This window comes from Sus scrofa, chromosome 15, assembly GCF_000003025.6.
Source record: "Sus scrofa isolate TJ Tabasco breed Duroc chromosome 15, Sscrofa11.1, whole genome shotgun sequence".
Lineage (NCBI taxonomy): Eukaryota > Metazoa > Chordata > Mammalia > Artiodactyla > Suidae > Sus > Sus scrofa.
In genome coordinates, this window is record NC_010457.5 from 73,647,282 (window position 1) to 73,667,842 (window position 20,561).

General features: G+C 35.7%; 1 protein-coding gene across 1 annotated transcript in view; it reads left to right on the forward strand.

Annotated features, from left to right (window-relative positions):
* XIRP2 (xin actin binding repeat containing 2) overlaps nucleotides 18,595–20,561 on the forward strand; it is a 75,171-nt gene continuing 73,204 nt past the window's right edge. The window contains exon 1 of the mRNA XM_005671902.2: nucleotides 18,595–18,867. The gene's annotated coding sequence lies outside the window, so the exon portion shown is untranslated. The remainder of the gene's footprint in view (nucleotides 18,868–20,561) is intronic.

Genomic DNA, 20,561 nt, shown 5'->3' on the forward strand with positions numbered 1-20,561 from the left:
GTGCATTTTAATAAACTCCCCAATTGATTTATTTGCATTCTGGTCTAGTTTGGTAAACTAAATTATCTTGGATTTTTGTTTGGTAAGGGATACCATTGAATTCTAGCAGCTCATCCATTACCAAGATCCATCCTATATTTAGAGAGAAGCAGGAATCAGGCTGTTGGGTTCAAAGTTTTGAGTTTGGGGCAGAGGCCAGTCAACATGAAAATAGCTAACGATACAAGGCACAAGAACACAAAAAGTACTGTAAATTTTAGCCTAGCAAAAATTCCCTGTAGACTGAGAGAAATAGGAAAAACTATTCTCAAGTGGATCCTGGGATCCTCCCTCTCTCCCATTATAGTTACTTAAGGAAATTATATGTCAGAGTTGTTTATATGAGTGGAGCAGTCTTGCAACATCTGGGTTGAATTAAATCATTTAACAAGTGACAGATGAGCATCTCTTATAGACTAGCCTCGGATGACACAAATATGAATTAAGACTATAATCTTGCTGAGCATCTCTTATAGACTAGCCTCGGATGATACAAATATGAATTAAGACTATAATCTTGCTCTCAGGGAGCTCACAGTTTAAAGAAGATGGGTATGGATGTAAATATATTGAGGTATATGCTAATAGAGCAAGATAACTCACTATTCATTTATTCAAGCAACAAATTCGTGGAATGACTCCTGGATACCAGGCACCAGATATATCCTGGTGAACAAAAATGTGGTTCCTGTCCACATGAGTCTTTCATTCTGGTGGAGAAGGTAGAAAATAAATACATAGGAGTTCTCTTCATGGCTCAGTGGTTAACGCAACAGACTAGGATCCATGAGAATGCAGGTTCGATCCCTGGCCTCGCTCAGTGGGTTAAGGATCCTGTGTTGCCATGTGCTGTGGTGTAGGTTGCAGAAATGTCTCCGATCTGCGTTGCTGTGACTGTGGTGTAGGCCCGCAGTTGCAGTTCTGATTCGACCCCTAGCCTGGGAACTTCCATATGCTATGGGTGCTGCCCTAAAAAGCAAAAGCAAAAAAAAAAAAAAAAAAAAAAAAAAAAGGCAGAAAGAAAATAAGTATATAAACACACAACAAAATAGGTAATGGCAAATTATAAGAGTAAAGGAAGAAAACTGGGTGTATGGGGTTGCTAGGGAATCACTAGGGACAAAGGAACCATTTAAACATAATCATTAAAATTCAGTTTCCAACTAGGTTTCAAAAGAATTAGCTCTTGAGTCTGATAAGATATTTTCTGAACTATTTTTGTGTCAGTAGGCTGTCATGATTGTAGAGGTGGTATCAACTCTCTTTTTCCGTTGTCATATTTGTAAATCAATTTACAGTTATTTCTGTGATAGGAATGTTCCAACCATGTATTTTCATTTCATTCAGATTTAGCTTACTTTTTTTTTAGACCAGCTGGATATCATTGCTTATGTTTTTCACAGTCTTCATCCATATATACATAATCATTTACTTCTTCACAACAATAGATTTGCTATGTCTCCTATGCCCAACCTGAAGAGCAAGAAGACAAGTCAAATCAGAGTGGATCAGGACTAGAAAAACAGTATAATAGAAACCTGTGCTTTAGATATGTGAATAGCTATTTCAATAAGAGTAAGCAGACCCATGGAGAATTGTTCACTACATTGATGGCCCCCTGTGTAATCACTTTGAGAAGTACAAGATTCTACCACACATAAAATTCTTATGTGGTATAGTGTTTTGAACCACTGGCAATAGAATAACAGATAAAGTCGGGGAAAAAAAGGAAAATTAGATAACTGATCCCAGGATGTCTTCTTCAGATGATCCCTGACATGCAACCCCCTCCCCCAGTTGCATAGGCCACCTTTGCATACATCTATATGGTGATTCTGGCATGTTCTACACTGTGTTATGATTTATTTGTCTATGTTATTCACAAGTACATAGCAATATGCCCTGTGTGGATTATATATTTGAAATATTTATTGAATTAATTAGTTAATTTTGAAATACTAAAAATCACTGAAAATAATTAGAATTGTGAGCATATGAGAATATGCTCTTTCACATACAGACTCGTGATAAAATAGTTGAACGTGCACTTTGGTGACAGGCAAGTCGATGTTAAATCCTGTTTTTCAGGCACTTTAAAATTGTGGAACCTTGAGAAAGTTGCTTAACTGCTCTAAGCTTTAGTTTCCTACACTTTAACATAGTAAAGTTAATAATAGCTATCTCTTAGGCATGTTGTTGGTATTACCTAGAATATTGTATGAAAATAACATTAGAGTGGATAGCACTCAAAAGTAGCACAGATTTTGTTTGCTAGCTAAAGAAATTGTATCCTATAAGATATATTTATAATTAGAGTGAGTTATTTTAAAGAATCTCTCTTTCCAAGTTCTTTGCATCAATAAACAATTGTAAGTTCACTGATGCAAGGCAAGTTGTTCTTGCATATTCAGTGCCTAGTAGACATTCAAGGAATATTATTTGTGTGAATACATGATTTTTCAGTTTTTGAGAAGGTGGTTGTCTATGGATTGCACTTCTGAGGCATAAATTTAAATGATAAGTTCTGGGGAAAAAAACTTCATATCAAATAGAGTCTGCCATATTCATGTTTTTATGACCTGTCAATAGAAAAATATTTTTTAAACGACTGAGGCTTGAAGAGTAAGAGAAACTGACCTATCAGCCTAAAATGACAATTGAAGCAAAACATAAATGGCTCTTCGGTTAGTCAAAAAAATTGGATGAGGAAACTCAAGTGTCTAAAACTTAAAAGATAATGAAATTGTTCATGATTTTCCTCTTCCAAGCTTCACTGAATCTCTTCTTTTCACATTTTTAATTTTCATCTTGCTTATATTTTTTCCGTTCACAGTCAAAAAATGCCCATACTAAATCATCTTTGTACATTGTCCCAATTCCTAACATAAACAAATCAAATGTTGCCTTAGAAATGTTTACTATGCTCTGTTACTTACAGCAACAAAATGCTTTGAGTGTGACAAAGGCATGGAAGCAAGCATTCCAAACAGACACACAAAGCGGTTTGTGACATCCAAACGGTATTCTTGAAAGTAAAAAGTGGTTGATTCATGAGAAAGCTCAGTGGTCCTGGTTTTGTATTGCTAACTCCATCTGTCGCATCTCAACTTTCATTTATTCATTTGTTCATTCATTTATTTACCTATCTATATTTCATAAGTCAAATTGAAGTTTTGGATGTGCTTTCGATTTAATTCATTATCTTTGCTTAGGATGACATTTGATCCTACTAAGTTCAATGGAATATTCCCATGTCACAAAGTCAGTATCTAATTTATATGAATAGTGTTCATCATTTATATGAAGTAATAAAAGGAAGCTTACATATCCTATACACATGGTATATAGCTTCAGAAGCTATCCTTTTTCTCCATCTTTTTTAGAAACAATAGACACATATGAAGAGAAGGACATCCACTAAAAAATAAGCGATTTTTGTCTTCAGTTTTAGAAAAAGTTTAGGGAATCCACAACCCTTGCCTTTCTTTCCTTTCTATGTTCAAAGCAGCTTGTGAAATGTTATTAATTCCATGTTCTTAGAAAAAAAAAATTAACTTTCTTAACAAGGCTGCTGGAGATCATTATGAAAAATGTTGCTATAGGAGGAACAAACAATGTATGTGTATACAGGTCTATGTACTGATACAAGAAGGAAAAATTGTACACCTTCATCTTGACTGTAGTGGCCTATTTTAGCTTGATTTCTGCCTAGGTTTTTTGGCGAAAATATTGTAGGAGAGACTAATGAGTGAAAAAAAAAAAAAAAAACCGTGAAAGCCATTTCTCTTCTCCCTGAAATTAAAGGGCATCAAATGTGAAGTTATTTATCCACTTAATAAATGCCATAAAACAGTGTTTGAGTTCTGCTGTAACACAGACAATTTGGCATCAGAACCTATAATTTGTTTAAAGATAACAAAAGAAGCATCATAGTCAATTATACGTGTCTTACCAGGTTGCAAAGAGCAAATAGCCTTACAAAAATCAGCTTAGGAGTTCCCGTCATGGCGCAGTGGTTAACGAATCTGACTAGGAACCATGAGGTTGCAAGTTCGATCCCTGCCCTTGCTCAGTGGGTTAACAATCTGGCGTTGCCGTGAGCTGTGGTGTAGGTTGCAGACGTGGCTCGGATCCTGCGTTGCTTGGCTCTGGTGTAGGCCGGTGGTTACAGCTCCGATTCGACCCCTAGCCTGGGAACCTCCATATGCCGAGGGAGCGGCCCAAGAAATGGCAAAAAGACAAAAAAAAAAAAAAAAAAAAAAAAAATTCAGCTTAAAATTGCTAAACAGCACACCACAGTTTTAATCACATTTGTGTTATCCACTTCTTATCATTTGTTTAAACATTTGTGTTAGGTACTTACATAGTTTTCTCCATATTTTCTATCTTACTTACAACTACAAAGTGAGGCAAGAAGCTAGAAGATTTTGAGATATAGTTGAAGGGTACTAAGTATATTCTGTGGTATGACAGTTACTTTTTACAAAGTTGAAAGCTCCAGATTTATTTATCTGACATTTTTGAAATTCAGTTCAAATGGACTTAAACATGAAATGGAGTAATAGAGATGTGTTCATGAATCTGTTTATCAAACCATCATTTATGAAGCACCCATAGTATACCAAGCCTTGTGAAAGGCACTGGATATTCAGGAATGGCAGGACAGAAATGACCTGCCCTCACAGAGTTAACCAAGGAGTAATAACAACTTATATTTCTATTGTGTTTTCACAATATGTAAGGCATTTATATAAACATTTTTGTAATCTACTTCTTATCCTTTGAGATAGATGTTATTATTCCCAGCATATAAATGATATTATTGAACTGGAAAATATTAAGGCTAGGAGGTTCAGAGATAACTACAAATACATATGGAGGATATTCAACCACAAAAATAGCTGTTTATATTTTATTGCACTTAATGGCTCTTTCAGTAAGATTTCAATCAGGAGAAAAGAAACATACAGTAATTTAAACAAGAAAAGTTTAAAAGGAATCATTAACCTATTACAGGAGATGGGAACAACAGGGTGTTGGATATAAAGGGGTAAAGAAAACCCTTAGGTACATGGAAATAGCAGCTATAGGCAACAACCTCTAGGGGTAACACAGATCACTTAATAAAAAAAGAAATATGGAAATGGGCCCCACCTATAACGCTGGGAACCAGACCACACTAGAGAGGGCACTGCTGTGGCCCGCCAGATAGCAGAGAAGTTCATCAAGGGGCTGCACTGGGAAATCTGAAATCACCTTCTGGGATGCTGAGGGAGGTACTAGGGAGAGGTGCCATATCCTGCTGGCCACAGAACATTACAGGAGCCTGCCAGGGGAGAGGATGCACAGAAACCAAGAACTGTTTCTCTTCCAGCATCCCTCCAGGGTCCTCTACTGATGAAGCTTATCATCTTGCCAACTGGCAAGGGAGAAATGTTCCAGTATCACAAGCAGAGCCAGAAGGTAGATTTGGAGCTTAGAGGAATAAAATGATAAATGACACATTGGTAAATCAAAAAACAGTTAGATTAATTACACCAAATCATTTACTTGTCACTATTCACAAAAGGGATACATATTTTATTCTTATATCGTGGGTGAAATCATTTAAAATATATTCTATGGGAGTTCCCGTCGTGGCGCAGTGGTTAACAAATCCGACTAGGAACCATGAGGTTGCGGGTTCGGTCCCTGCCCTTGCTCAGTGGGTTAAGGATCTGGCGTTGCCGTGAGCTGTGGTGTAGGTTGCAGACGCGGCTTGGATCCCGCGTTGCTGTGGCTCTGGCGTAGGCCAGGGGCTACAGCTCTGATTCGACCCCTAGCCTGGGAACCTCCATATGCCGTGGGAGCAGCCCAAGAAATAGCAAAAAGACAAAAATAAAAATAAAAAATAAAATATATTCTATGTCATTACTTCTAAAAAGGCAAGAAATTTTGAGATTAAATATTTTGCCCATCCTTATAGAAGGGTGGAACTTACAACCTGGTAACCAAAAGCTTTGAATTTGGCACCAGACTATTTGGATACAATTTCTGACTGTTAGACTTTGGGCAAATTACATCAGGAAAAGTATTTAACCTCTCTGTATCTCTGTTTCTTCATTATAAAACAAACAAAAAATGGAACTTCATATATTTCTTATGAAGATTATATCAGATGATGTTTGCAATATGTTAGGAATGTAACTGGCACATAAATAATACTCATTTGTAAACTACTGTTGTTATATGTTATTAAGTTACTTCCTCCATTAAAAAATCTCAAATATGTTAAATCAAGCGTAAAAATCTATAATCATCCTGGGAAGAAAATCACCTACAAAGCAGCACTGTCAAGCTGCACTTAGTTTGTCTCCAACCTATGCAATGGTAGAAAACAGTAGAATGGCATGTGCAGATTTGGGGAGAGAAGATTTTTAATAATTCTATAAGCAATCTAGTTGCTTCTAGCATATATAGGCAACAGAAAAACAAGATATTAAAAATAAGATATAAAAAATATGGCTTCAGGAAGTTCTTACACTTGTAAATATGTATTATCCAATGGCAAATGACGACATGTTTCTTATTTGAAAAAAAAATTTAATGGGGTTTATTGTTTTGTTCTTACTGTAAATATAATATGTGATTTTTTCCTTTATGAGATAAAGTTTAAAAAAATTACTGATAATCCTACCCAGAGAGAAACAGATGTGTTTCCTCCTAGTTTTTTTTCTCAGTAGCTGTACATATAAGTAATAAGCATATAGAAATATACAGTTTTAGGAATTGGTGTTCTACTAACTGTGTAGTGGTATTTTACATTTTGTTGGATGTGTGATGGTATTTGATTGTGTTTTTATTAGTTATAATAATTTATGAAGGTTTTTAAATATATAGTAATGCTATTTGAGTAATAATAGTTGGACTTCTTCCTTTCTAATTGTTATACCTCACATTTCTTTTTCTTGCCCTATTACACTGGCAAGATATTCCAGCATGATGGCAAGCGGAAGGGATGAGAGGAGACATCCCTCTCCCTCTCTCTCTCTCTTTTTTTCTTTTCCATTTTTGGCCACTCCATGGCATGTTGAGCTCCTGGACCAGGGATCAGATTCAAGCCTCGGTCATGACCTAAGACACAGCAGTGGCAACACACCATCCTTAACCCACTGTGCAGGCTGGGATGGAACCTGTGTCCCAGAGCTCCCAAAACACCACCAATCCCCTTGTACCACAATGGGAGCTCCCTCTTCTCATTCTTAATAAAGACCTCATTAGTGTAATATTGACTATAGGATTTTTTATACATACTGTTTCTGAAGTATAAAAAGCTTCTTATTATTCTTAGTTTGTTGAAAATTTTTAATCACGAATGGGTATTGAATGTTGTCAGGTATGTTTCTTCAGTTACTGGAAAGACAAACTACTTTAAAATTTTTTAATCTACAAAAATGATGGATGAATTTATTTGCTTTGCTTTGGAGGTGGAAATGGATTTGCATCATTGTTCACTAAAAAATAAAGTAAATGCAGACCATTGGGTATATAATTCTGTTTGTTAAAAAAAAAGGAAAGTTTAGGTATTTATATGTATAGGTATGGATATATATGAACACATGTGTTTTATGCATATATTATCACTCACATATATATCCTTTTATATACAGAGGACATTTCAGGATACATGAAAAACTTAACAGCTATCTGTTGCACATATGAAAAAGGTCTGGATGTCTGGGCTAGGAGAAAGATTTTATTTTGTGCCTACTCTCTTCTGCTATGTGAAATGTTGACTATATGTGACTTTGAAAAACATATAAGCTTCTATTTCTTACAGTTGTTTATTGCATTTAGACTTGTGTTTTATTATCTTGGAATATATTTTGAAGTAAAGTATAAGGTGAAACTTTGAAATAATTTTTCCGATTGTTTAGTTGAGTTCTGTAATCTGGAATACTAATTCCATTTTGTTATGTTACTAAGCACTGTGTTTGATTCAGAATGAGTATTTTTATTCCACTAAAAGTAGAACGTTGACTTCAATGCCAGTTTTACTACATTTGAATTAATGTTGCTTTGTAAATTATAGTTTTTGTCGGAGCTAATGTGCCATATTTGTTTATCAAGTTTTTTTACCTCACTCTTTTGGAAATTTTTGTATTTACTTTTCTGAAGTAATTTGAAATTTTGCCACCACCTTGAGGTGCTTACCTTGACCACGCAAATTAGTTTTTTCATACCACTGATTCATAAATTTATCCCACTTTATATAGTGTACCTTTGTGTATTTATTAAGGCTCGTGGATGTTTTGTTCATCCTATAAACACTATATCTAACATACTACTTGATATACAAGTATTCCATAAATATTTGATGAGTGACCTACTCAATGAATGAGCACATGAGTCATCGAATGTTTATCGAACTTAAAAACAATACACTTGATTTTATTTCCCCTGCTTTTCTCCATTCTTGACATTTAATATCACCCTATTTATTTTAATATGTGATTAGAGCTCTAAATTAGTACATTATTAAGATATCATGGGAAGTTCCCATTGTGGCTCAGTGGTAACAAACCCAGCTAATAACTATGAGAATGCAGGTTCAATCCCTGGCAGTGGGTTAAGTATTCAGTGATGCCATGAGCAGTGGTGTAAGTCACAGATGTGGTTCAGATCCTACGTTCCTGTGCCTATGGTGTAGGCTGGCAGCTGCAGCTCCAATTCAACCCTTGGCCTGGGAACTTCCATGCCAAACATGTGGCCTTAAAAAGCCAAAACAAACAAACAAACAAACAAACAAAAAAAACCCCAGATATCATGAATCCTAAAAATGTATTAATTTTCCATATGCATTTTTAAAATATTGGGGCTTTACATTCAATTTTGTAACTGCAAATAATATTTGCAATATTTGTTTGCTTTTAATTCAAGTAATAAGCCTTTTATACATAAATTTCTCATTCCTTTATTCTTGATTTTGAATCATCTTTTGTAGGCTTGCAGATGTATATTAGTTGCTTCCCCACTGAGTATATATTAACCATTTTCTTTATCTGAGAAATTTTTTATATATTGAAAATCATATCTCTATATGCCTGATACATAAGTAATAGACACTTGTCTATAAAGAGAATTCTTCGTTCAAATCTATGTCCATCATAAAAACAAAGACAAAACCCCTCATATACACATTCCACTCTATCATCATACGTAATGTCTTAGTGTAGAACTCTGATGCCAGCTTGTCTTTTTCTATATTTGTTATTTTTTATCTTTAAAATCCAAATATTTATAAGGGCATATCCAGGTATCTTGATGAGTCTTTGGTTTTGTCCTCTCAGATCTGTCTTCAGAAAACTTTTTCTTTGAAAACATTTTCTTTTCTTTTAAATTTAATTATTCATATCCTTGCTCTTTTTCTCTTTCGTCCTCTGAAAGAGTTGTTTCTTTGATCATACCTCTATCCTTCATATCCATCATTATCTAGGCCATCATTTTCATCTCTTTGATTTTGTTCCTGCATTCCAGAAAAAATTCTCAAATCTTCCCCCACTTCACTGTTTGAATTATTTTTTTTCATATGCGCTCTTTACTATCACAAATGCTGCTTTAATTTTCTGTTGAATTTTGCATTTTCTTGTAACCTATTTTAGCCTTTACTTTTTCCATTCTTTCATGTCATCCTATTCTATCCTTAATAACACCTCTGATGGTTTTGTAGAGACTTATTTTCCTGAATTTTTTGAGCACACTGAAAGTATAAGTGTAAATTTTACAGCTCTTTCAAAAACAAACTAATTTTTTAAACTATGTTATCAGCTGACCTCATTAAGTCAGTGCCCTTTGCTTCCTGCAGCAGTACCTCTTTCTGATATCTTGACTTAATTTACTTGCTATGTATTGAGATTGATTCATGCTTGGCATTTCCTTCAGATAGGGTGGATGAATTTTTCTTATTCTGCCATCTGAACACTTGACACTTAAAATTTCTCCCATATCTTTTTTTTCCTTTATTTCCCTCAACTGTAGCTAAAGTCTTTAATTTTTGGTCCTATCCAAATTAGCTGAAAAGAGATTGAAACTTCTATGCCATACCTTGCAATATTAACTTAGATTATCAGATACAAGAGTGTAAACTTGCTTTGTATGGTGCAAAGCATGAAAAATTACACAAAGTTCCACAATCTGCCCTCTAAAGTGCTTCCTCAGGAAGCTAACAACCCATCCCATCTTCTTTCTTCTGTTCTGAAAGATTAATGTAAATGGAGAGGGGAATGGGTGGAGATGAGTTAGGACTATAGCTTGGTTTGGTGCAGAAGGTATTTTAAATGGTACTGGGGGAAGACCTTCCAGTTTTGGTCAAGGTAACACAAGACCATGGAGTGAGTCAAAAGTCTTTCCCTCTTATCTGGGGAAATTATGTCTTCTTCTGATCCAGAGGCTTCACTATGCAATGTGTCATCCAAAAATGTGATTCATATTTGTCACTCTCAATGATAACACCTCTTAGAAATTCTATAAAAATGTCAACATATTTTCTCCTCTTTCTCCTTTTTTCTTCTTTGTGTTTTTCATCTTCTCCTTTACATAAACATAAAATCACATTGATACTCTCTCATTACTAACAATTCATGATATTTTGTTCTACTTTTCCTTTTTTTTCTTTTTTACTATTTTATTTGATAGTTAATAAGAAGGTTTTTGGGACTGTCTAGACCTCTGTTATTTTTTAATGATAGCTCCCTAATGATAACTTACCTTCTTCTGGATCAAATCTCACTGATGCCCTAGAGTTCTTTAATTCATCCCGGAAACAGTTTAATCCATATTACATTTAAAGAGTAGGGATGATTCACACCATGAAATACGTGGTAAAGAACTTTTTTCTTTTTTCTTTATTATATTAGGAGCCAGGTCACTAGACATGGCCCTGCATGCAGACCCCAATTGTGAGTCATGAGGGCCCATATTTGGCTTATTAGTTGGGTGATCCCACATCCCTGTTTACCCTGGACTGCTCCAGGTTGTGCTGTTGTGTTAGCATAGTTATTAATAGTGCTCCTTTCACTCTATAAATCACCCTGGTTTGCATGATAAATCACATGACCATTCTACATAATGGTACCTTTATAAATGTGAGTCATATATGCCTGAAAACTTTATTTATGCTTCCTTAATATTGTGATGTAGTTTTAATGGAATTAAACTTGGGCAGGTGAAAATTACAGTTAATTAAATTTAGCTACACTTTAGTTACTAATTCCCTAATCCTGCTTGCATGACAACAGAATGGGTCATGCCACCAACAATTGTCCAAAGCAGATTTGTTAAACCCTAATTGGTGGACTGGTACTTCATGTATGCTAGATAACAATGTAGAATTTGAGAGTTTATATATTCAATTTCTTTCATTCTAAAAATTCTAGACTTTTGGAGTTTCTCTCGTGGCTCAGCAATTAACAAACCTGATTAGTATCCATGAGGATGTAGGTTTGATCCCTGACCTCGCTCAGTGGGTTGGGGATCCAGCGTTGTTGTGAGCTGTGGTGTAGGCTGCAGATGTAGCTCAGATCCTGCATTGCTGTGGCTGTGGCGTAAGCCAGCAGCTGCAGCTCTGATTCGAACCCTGGCCTGGGAACTTCCATATGCCATGGTTGCAGCCCTGAGAAGACTGACCAAATAAATAAATAAATAAAAATTCCAGACTTTTTGTTCTTTAATTCTAAATATCTTAGATTGGACCCATTGGTCCAGGGATAATATATCAGGTGACTGAAGTATAGTTGTCCTAGCTTTAAAGTTCTTGCTCATACACTCTTTTTGTCTTTGGAGTATCCACTGATAGTTCACTTTGCTGCCTTGCACAAAAGGGCCTTGCCAGAGCTTACCAGATTTATAGGTATACTCTGTGCCTTAGCTGCAGTTTTTATTAGTATGTGAAAGAGTTGATCCCTCTCAAATCATGTCATCCAGCATATATAATAGTGAGTGGGTGGGATTTTTAGATTAAGGTCAGGATAAATAATGTATCCCAAAGAATGTAAACAAATGAAATCAAAGGAGTTGAGTCCGATCCCCAGTTATGCTGGTTATTAACTTTTGTCTTCGGAAAAGTTACTAAACTTCACACACCCTCAGTTTTCTTCTATGAAATGGTGATAAAACCAAAATCTTGGGGTTGCTTTGAGAATAAAAGAAAATAAATGCAAATCATCCTGGTACAATTCATTTATAAAGTATAGATTTATTATTAAAAGAAAATTAAAAGCAGAAGAAAAATGCAGGGCTCTTCATGGAAAGTTTTCATGTTCATGAATAAGAAAAGAAAGTGGACCAAGTGAAGCCATAGATGGTGTCTATCTATTATGTCAAGGAGAATAGGTTTCAACCAACAAATAGTACCAGCAAACATAGGAAAGAGAAGAAATTCAAGATTACTAATGTTCTAGGAAAAAGCACATTGAATTTTGAAATCCCCAAATCAGATACATTTTTATTTGTAGTTATCAAGAACACTTACAAATGTGGATTCATACGTGGACCTACACTCATACATCAGTTTCCCCTCAGAGGGAGAGCTTTAGCAGGAATATGACTATATATATGTTAGTGACTCCGTTCTGTTAAATATTCTTTATCATTGATTTAGATAAGACATATTGCAGTTGTGAAGAGAACAACTACGCTAGATGGCAGAAGCAAGCTGGAATAATGGAAATACCATTCACAGGCATAAACTAAACAAATATAAGAGAATGTGCATGTGGCTTGTCAGTAACATATGCAGAAAAGACTTAGATTTTATAGGACTGTAGTTTTATGATTCTAAAATGTCATATTGCTGCAGAAAATCTTGTGAGCACACTTTGACATTCAATACAAAATATGCAAACCAGAACTTTCTATATTTTATTCACCTGTCTTCCAGATTACTAATCTTGTTTTTAACTGTCCCCCATCTGCTGTTAAACTATCCCTTGAGATCTTAATTTCTGGTACTGTATTTTTCAATACTGGAATGTCCTTGTCATTATTATTTTGTAGTTTTAATTTTATTGTGAATTCTCCATCTTTTTTATATTCTTTCTATGTTATTTCCTACATTTTCTTAAATTTATGCATCATGCTTAAAGTCTTCATCTGCTAATTCACACATCTACAGCATGTGCTTTTTTTTCCCTGTTTTTTTTTCCCCTCTGCTCTCCTAGTGATAGTGTTCTGTCTCTTTGCATGCTTAGTATTTTTTTTTATTGAAAGTCAAGTATTGTGTTTTAAAAAGCAAAGGAGAAAAATCTCCAGATGACATACTTTCATCGGAGAGGTTCAACTTTTCCTCAGCTAGGCAGATTGAGTCAAGGGGGGTGAGCTGTTGAACACTTAAAGGTTTCATTGAGAATCTGTTGGATCCTAACTCTGCTCTACTACTCAGAGGTCTTCCTCTTAGACATGGAGCCTCACACCTTGTGAAGCTTCAGAATTGGGCAAATGTCTTGAGGGGGAGACTGGCTATGGTTGAGTCTCCCTCAATTTTATCACCCCAGTCCTGATCAGGTCCCCAAATCTTGGCTGTTTCACCTGTCTCCCACCTTCTAAGGGCCAAGACAGGATTCTCACTCAACCTCTAGCTAAATCCACACTATCAGGCACCTCCGAGGACAAAGCAGTTATTACAGATTATTTTTGAGTCAATTCCCCTTTCCTTTGAGAACTTTCAGTTGTTACCTGTCCTCCTAATAGACCTTTATCTCAGAGGTATCATGAAAATGTGGGCTATTTCACTTTACTTTTTGATGTTTGGGCTTTCAACTGTGGCCTGCTATCCTGTGAAATTTTGAAACTTGGCAAATATCTTGGGGAGAAAACTGGATTTGAGGTCCTACTACTCTCCAGTCCCCGCCAGAAGTTTCACTGTTCTTTTGTCCCCCAGCTGCAGTGCTCTTCCTGAGCTGAGCTTGAATTCTCAGCCTCTATCTATAACCATAAATGAGAAGTAACCTCCAGGGACAGTCTCAGTTTCTTAGCTCACATTTGAAAAGTCTTGCATTTCTTTTTTTCTTTAATTTTTCTTTATTTCTTCCTTTCTTTTCTTTTTTTTCTTTTTTCTTTTTTTTTCTTTTTTTTTTTTTGCTTTTTATGGCCACACTTGCAGCATATGGAAGTTCCCAAGCTAGGGGTCAAATCGGGGCTATAGCTGCCAGCCTACACCACAGCTCACAGCAATGCCGGATCCCAAACCCACTGAGCAAGGCCAGGGATTGAACCTGCATCCTCATGGGTACTAGTTGGATTTGTTTCTGCTGTGCCACAGTGGAAACTCCAATGTTGCATTTCTTGAATTGTACTCCCTCTGGTCCTTATAATTTGGCTGATCCTTGATGCCTTATGTATATTGTTTTTGTAATGATTCAGCATTTCCGATTGTACTCAGTGGGAGCATTGGTCTGGTTCTAATTACCCCATCTCCCTAAAAGCAGTAGGCTTATGTAAGTTCCAGCTGAGAACAATACAGATTTTAATAGGTAAAGGTATCTAGGCACTGTGAAGATAATTTCTTTTTTTTCTTTGCTTTTTAGGGCCACACTCATGTCATATAGAGGTTCCCAAGATAGGGGTCCAATCAGAGCTACAGCTGCCAGGCTACGCCACAGCCACAGCCATGCCAGATCCAAGCCATGTCTCCAATCTACACCACAGCTCAAGGCAACATCAGATCCTTAACCCACTGAGCGTGGCCAGGGATCAAACCCGCAACCTCATGGTTCCTAGTCAAATTTGTTTCCACTGCACCACAACAGGAACTCCTCCAAAAATTTCTTTTTTTATTACTCAATGAATTTTATTTTATTTATAGTTGTACAGCTATCATCACAACCAAATTTTATAGCATTTCCATCCAAAACCACCAGCACATCCCTCACCCCCCAACCTGTCTCTTTGGAAACCATAAGTTTTTCAAAGTCTGTGAGTCAGCATCTGTTCTGCAAAGTTCATTGTGTCCTTTTTTTAGATTCCACAGGTAAGTGATAGCATATGATGTTAGTGTCTCACTGTCTGTCTGACTTCACTTAGCATGATATTTTCTAGGTCCATCAATGTTGCTGCAAATGCCGTTATTTCTTTCCTTTTGATGGCTGAGTAATATTCCATTGTGTATATGTACCACATCTTCTTTATCCACTCATCTGTTGATGGACATTTAGGTTGTTTCCATGTCTTGGCTATTTCATATAGTGCTGCAGTGAACACTGGAGTGCATTTATCTTTTTGAGTCATGGTTTTCTATGGATAGATGCCCAGGAGTGGGATTGCTGGATCAAACGGTAATTCTATTTTTAGTTTTCTGAGGAATCTCCATACTATTTCCCACAGTTTTTGCACAAATTTACATTTCCACCAACAGTGTAAGAGGGTTTTATCCACACTCTCTCCAGCATTTATTGTTTGTAGACTTTTTGATGATGACCATTCTGGCTGGTGTAAGGTGGTACCTCATAGTGGTTTTGATTTGCACTTCTCTAATAATAAGTGATGTTGAACATCTTTACATGTGTTTTTTGGCCATCTGTATGTCTTCTTTAGAGAATTGTCTGTTTAGATCTTCTTCCCATTTTTTGACAGGGTTTTTTGTTTTTTTGGTATTGAGCTGCAGAAGGTGTTCATAAATTTTGGAGATGAATCCCTTGTCAGTCACTTCATTTGCAAATATTTTCTCCCATTCCATGGATTGTCTTTTCATTTTGTTTAAGGTTTCCTTTGCTGTGCAGAAACTTTTAGGTTTAATTAAGTCCCATTTGTTTATTTTTGTTTTTATTGTCATTACTCTAGGAGGTAGATCTGAGAAGATAGTGCTGTGGTTTATGTTGGAGAATGTTTGGCCTATGTTGTGAAGATAATTTCAAGTGTGCTTCTGGATTGGATAGGGGACAAAATTTTCCACTTAAACTTTCTAAGATTTTTGATTCAAGTAATAATCATGGATCTTTCTACCTGTCTATCTAGTTAGCTGTAATCCATCTACACACCCATCCATCCATCTTTCAGGGTAATTTCATAGTAATAATTAGATTGTTACTAAACAAAGAATGAAAAATCAATGTCTGAAACAACTAAAATAGCAAATGATGAGAACCTAGGCACTGATATTTTAATTGTCTTCATGACTGAAATGAACAAGCCAACTTGTATGATAGCTAATTAATTCTATAACTGAAAATGTTACTTGATCTTAAATTAGTTAATTAATGCATGCTACTATTATATGTAACATTCATTGCTTTTAATGTATTACCAAATATTTTATAATGTTCCAACAAGGATTTTTGTTCTGTATATTATTGTTTTCTCTTAACAGTGTATATTCACTGAGTTTGGGGGTGATTATAAACATTAGAAAACTTACAATGAGAAAATATGAAAAATTATTTTATTTATGTACATGCAAATCAAGTATTTCTTTCCTGAAAGGGCAAAAACCAGAAAGTTTGTTTACTTTTCTTTTCATGACTGTACCTGTAACATATGGAAGTTCCCAGGCTAGGCGTCTAACTGGAGCTGCGCTGCAGCTGCTAGCCAAATGCCACGGCCACAGCAATGCCAGATTGGAGCTGCATCTGCAACCTATGCCCCAGCTTGCAGCAATGCCAGATCCTTAACCCACTGAGCAAGGCCAGGGATTGAACCCTCATCCTCACAGACACCACGTTGGATTCTTAACATGTTGAGCCACAATGGGAACTCCAAAAACAGAAAGTTTGACAAAAGGTTATCATGAATGAAACTTAGAGAAACAAGTGAAGAAACCTATCATTACATGGAATGAGAAAGCAGGCAGTTTTGAATAAGAAGAGAAAATGTAGAAGCTGCAAGTCATCTCTTTGAGTAATTAACAATATTTTGAAAGACTAAAACCACCATAAGCATCTTTAGCACATATATGCCCATGCAAGAGTAAGGTTGACTATATTTACATTGTAGGATCAGTCTCTTCATGATTTAAACTGAATTATTGTGATTTTTAGATCTAGTGCCATTTTCTTAACCAAATATCAAGATAAAGTAGTAGTTAACAATTATACTAATTTTAAATAAATACTTTGTCCTAGATTTAGACTTTCATGAGTATTATATACATATTATGTTATTTAATCTTAACAGCCACCATTTAAAGTAGATAAACTTAGTCCCTTTTAGTTACAGGGAAATAAAATGAATCATAGACAACATATGAAACTTGTCAAGTCACAGGATTTTTTTTATTAAAGTTGTGTTGAAATCTGTGCTCAAAATCAGCATAGTCCTTTAGAATTTCCTGAATAATGGAATATTCCATCACTGCACTAATATATAGCTACTAGCCACATGTAGAAATTGAGTACTAAAATGTGGCTAGTGCAATTGAGGAACTGAACTTTTAATTTTATGTAGTTTTAATCAAGTAAAAATTAAATGGTCGTGTGTGTCTAGTAGCTACCACACTGGACTACACAGATCTAAAATAGTTAGACTACATTGACTTCTGGCCCTGAAAAATCTCATGGAGTGTACAAGAACACTTTAGAAGCTTTTTCTTAGAGTTAATCAGCTGGAATATCACTCCTTGACCTACATTTAATAGAAATCCATATTATATTTGAAAAAAAAATAGAATGATTTTTAATTATTAATAATATCATAAATATTTTACTTGTAAGCATTTGTATGAAATTAACAGTGTGTAAGTCAGGTGCTTCCCTTGTGTCAATGGGCAATTTTCTGTTTCTTTATTTGGGCTTGCTGTGAGGTGATTAGTATATACTCTTAACCCCTCACCGGGAAAATAATAGAGAGGAAAGACAGGAGAAACTGGTTGTTTTATATTTACTTATGATGTATTTGATGTCAGCATTATGAAGCTAAGTGGCAATTCTAGATGAATTCTCCTACTTCCTCCTGGTCAGATCTGCAGGGTATGCTGAGTAAGGAGGGTGGCAGCAAAGGACACTTAATATGATTCTCTCAGGAGCATGTGAGGTGACTCTTTTCCCTTGCCTGCTGTTCCTCCTGCCAAGTGATTTTAAGCTAATATTAATGGGCAGGAATCACACAGCAGGTGTGCACTTTATTCTCTCTAGAATGCCTTATCACGCCTTCCTCGCTCACTTTTTTGTCCAAAAGAGCACTTTCTTTACTTATATAAACATCACAGTAGAGTTTTGCTTTATATGTGAACCCTCAAAAAAGCAAAGTAGTATTTTCCATACCTAAGGACATTTTGGAAATAAAAGCAGTGTTTCCACTTCCTGAAAACCCAAATACCATCAGAATATATTGGAACATTTTTCTCTGTGATTTATTTTCATATCCTTGACTCTTAGTTTGAAATTATTCAAACAAATGCAAGTACTTCAAGGGCTTTTATTCCTCCTTTTCCTCATTGGTGCTGGTTATTTTTCAGGCTTTGTTCACAAGCTGAGAGTTGGCCTGATGTTCAAGGCTGCAGAAGGGAGTTTGATTGACTGCACATGTGTTAATACCATGCATACATTACTGAGGGTTCTATGAGGCAGAGGGCCCTCAGAGAGACACTTCTGAAAAGAGTAGTTGACTCAGGCCCCACCTATACAGAGCTCATTTCCTAAAAATAGGTGCTAAGTTGCATCCTTTAGACACAGGGCTAAAATAAATTCAGCCGTCCCATCTAATAGCTTGATAGACCCTTCAGTGGAGCTGGCCTCCACTCCACCAATTGCTTTCAGGGGACTGGGAAATTTGCTGTACAGAGGAGGAAACTTAGTCTGTGAAGAACTCTAAAGATACTTGACATTTCCACGAACTTGGGGTTAAGTCTAAACATTACAAAAGGTACGTGTTATATAGTCATTGACAAGTGTCTGCTTCCAGAGTTGTAATGTGTTTTTGCTGGTTGCTTAAAGGTCAATGAAAACTGCAAGTCAGATTGTAATTGTTAGCAAAGTAAATATTCTCAGTCAGATTTTGTTTTTATGATAATAGTTAGCATTACTTAATATTATTAAATTCAGGGCTTCATCTATTAATCTCTTTTGCAGAATAGTTAGCATTTTTCATTTTTAGTGTTGAAGAATAAGGAGCCAAACCTGATAAACTGTCATGACTGAAAATTATATTTGAATTTACAGCTAAAAGGGAGAACTAGGAAAAATTAGTTTATCTTTTATGAGCATACATTGATAATGTGTACAATGAATACGTTTAAAACTCTAAACTATATTTCTTTTTTTTGTTTATAATGATTTTTTTTTTCCATTATAGCTGGTTTACGCTGTTCTGTCAATTTTCTACTGTACAGCAAGGTGACCCAGTTACACATGTATACATTCTTTTTTCTCACATTATTATGCTCCATCATAACTGACTAGATTGCCTTTGGAATGGATAAACTATATTTCTTAAAATTTGCTGAGTTTAAGTCTCAACTGTTGCCACTTGCTCAGAGAAATGGATGAAATGTATTCTTTCTCCAGCCTTCAGTTGATTTTTTACTCCTAGCCCCAGTCACAATCTCATCTCCTCTGGGAGTATTACTGGAGTAAAGATTAAAGAATCAGGTTCTTACATGTTTTGCAGAATTAAGGAAAGCACTGCCAGTTGGATCTGCCAGCCCTAATTATAGTAACTACAAACGTAAAGAGAGAAGACTGAGATTTTACTTTAAAAGTAGCATGCCCTATATACTGTTTCAAATGAATTTTTTTTGTCTTCGATTGCCTGTGAACACTTTAATTTGGTCCTGTTGTGCCTTAAATGTTTAGATGTTAGAGACTGGTGATTTGGAAGAGACATTATAACAGAATCTCAAGACACCAACTGAAAGCAAGGACACTTTAAGATTACATAATACAGGTTTTAAATTTAGCCAGCTGGTGCTGAACTGAAAGATGTTTTATTTTTACCAGAGCTCTATTTGGTCACTGCGAGCTGGAGGTTGTTTGAATTATTTTAAAATTTTATGGGCAGGGTGCCAAAGGACGAGTAAAATATTTACCTCAACTACATTGAGCCATGAATTTTAATATGAAGGTGCACCTGTTTTAAGTTATAGAAGATATTACCATTGAGTGGCAAAACTATTAGATCAAAAATGGGAAAGTCTTGAATTCTATGCTTGAAGATCTCTCTACTTCTATGCCTAATCTTTGAATATTTTACCTTTAGTGCTATTAATATATAAATGAACTAGATCCATTTTTAAAAGTCAGTCAGCATTGAAATGTCTACAATATGGCAAAGTGCCAGCTGTTTGGGGAAAGTGTAATCTGGAGTTTGGAGTAAATCTTTCTGCATGCAGTGCTGGGCACTTTTAAGATACAACTTCCCTCAATCATCTGAAAAATAGAAGTAGACATTGTTTAGTGATCACAGAGGGCTTTGCTTCAGGAAATGTTCATGTAAAAATGTCAGCTGAGCTGGTCCTCAAGTCTTCTGTGATTACAGAGGAAGGGAGGGTTGGTTGTCTTTCCTCAGGTTTACTTTAGGGTAAAAGACTACAAATTTCATGATATTTAGTGTTGCTTACC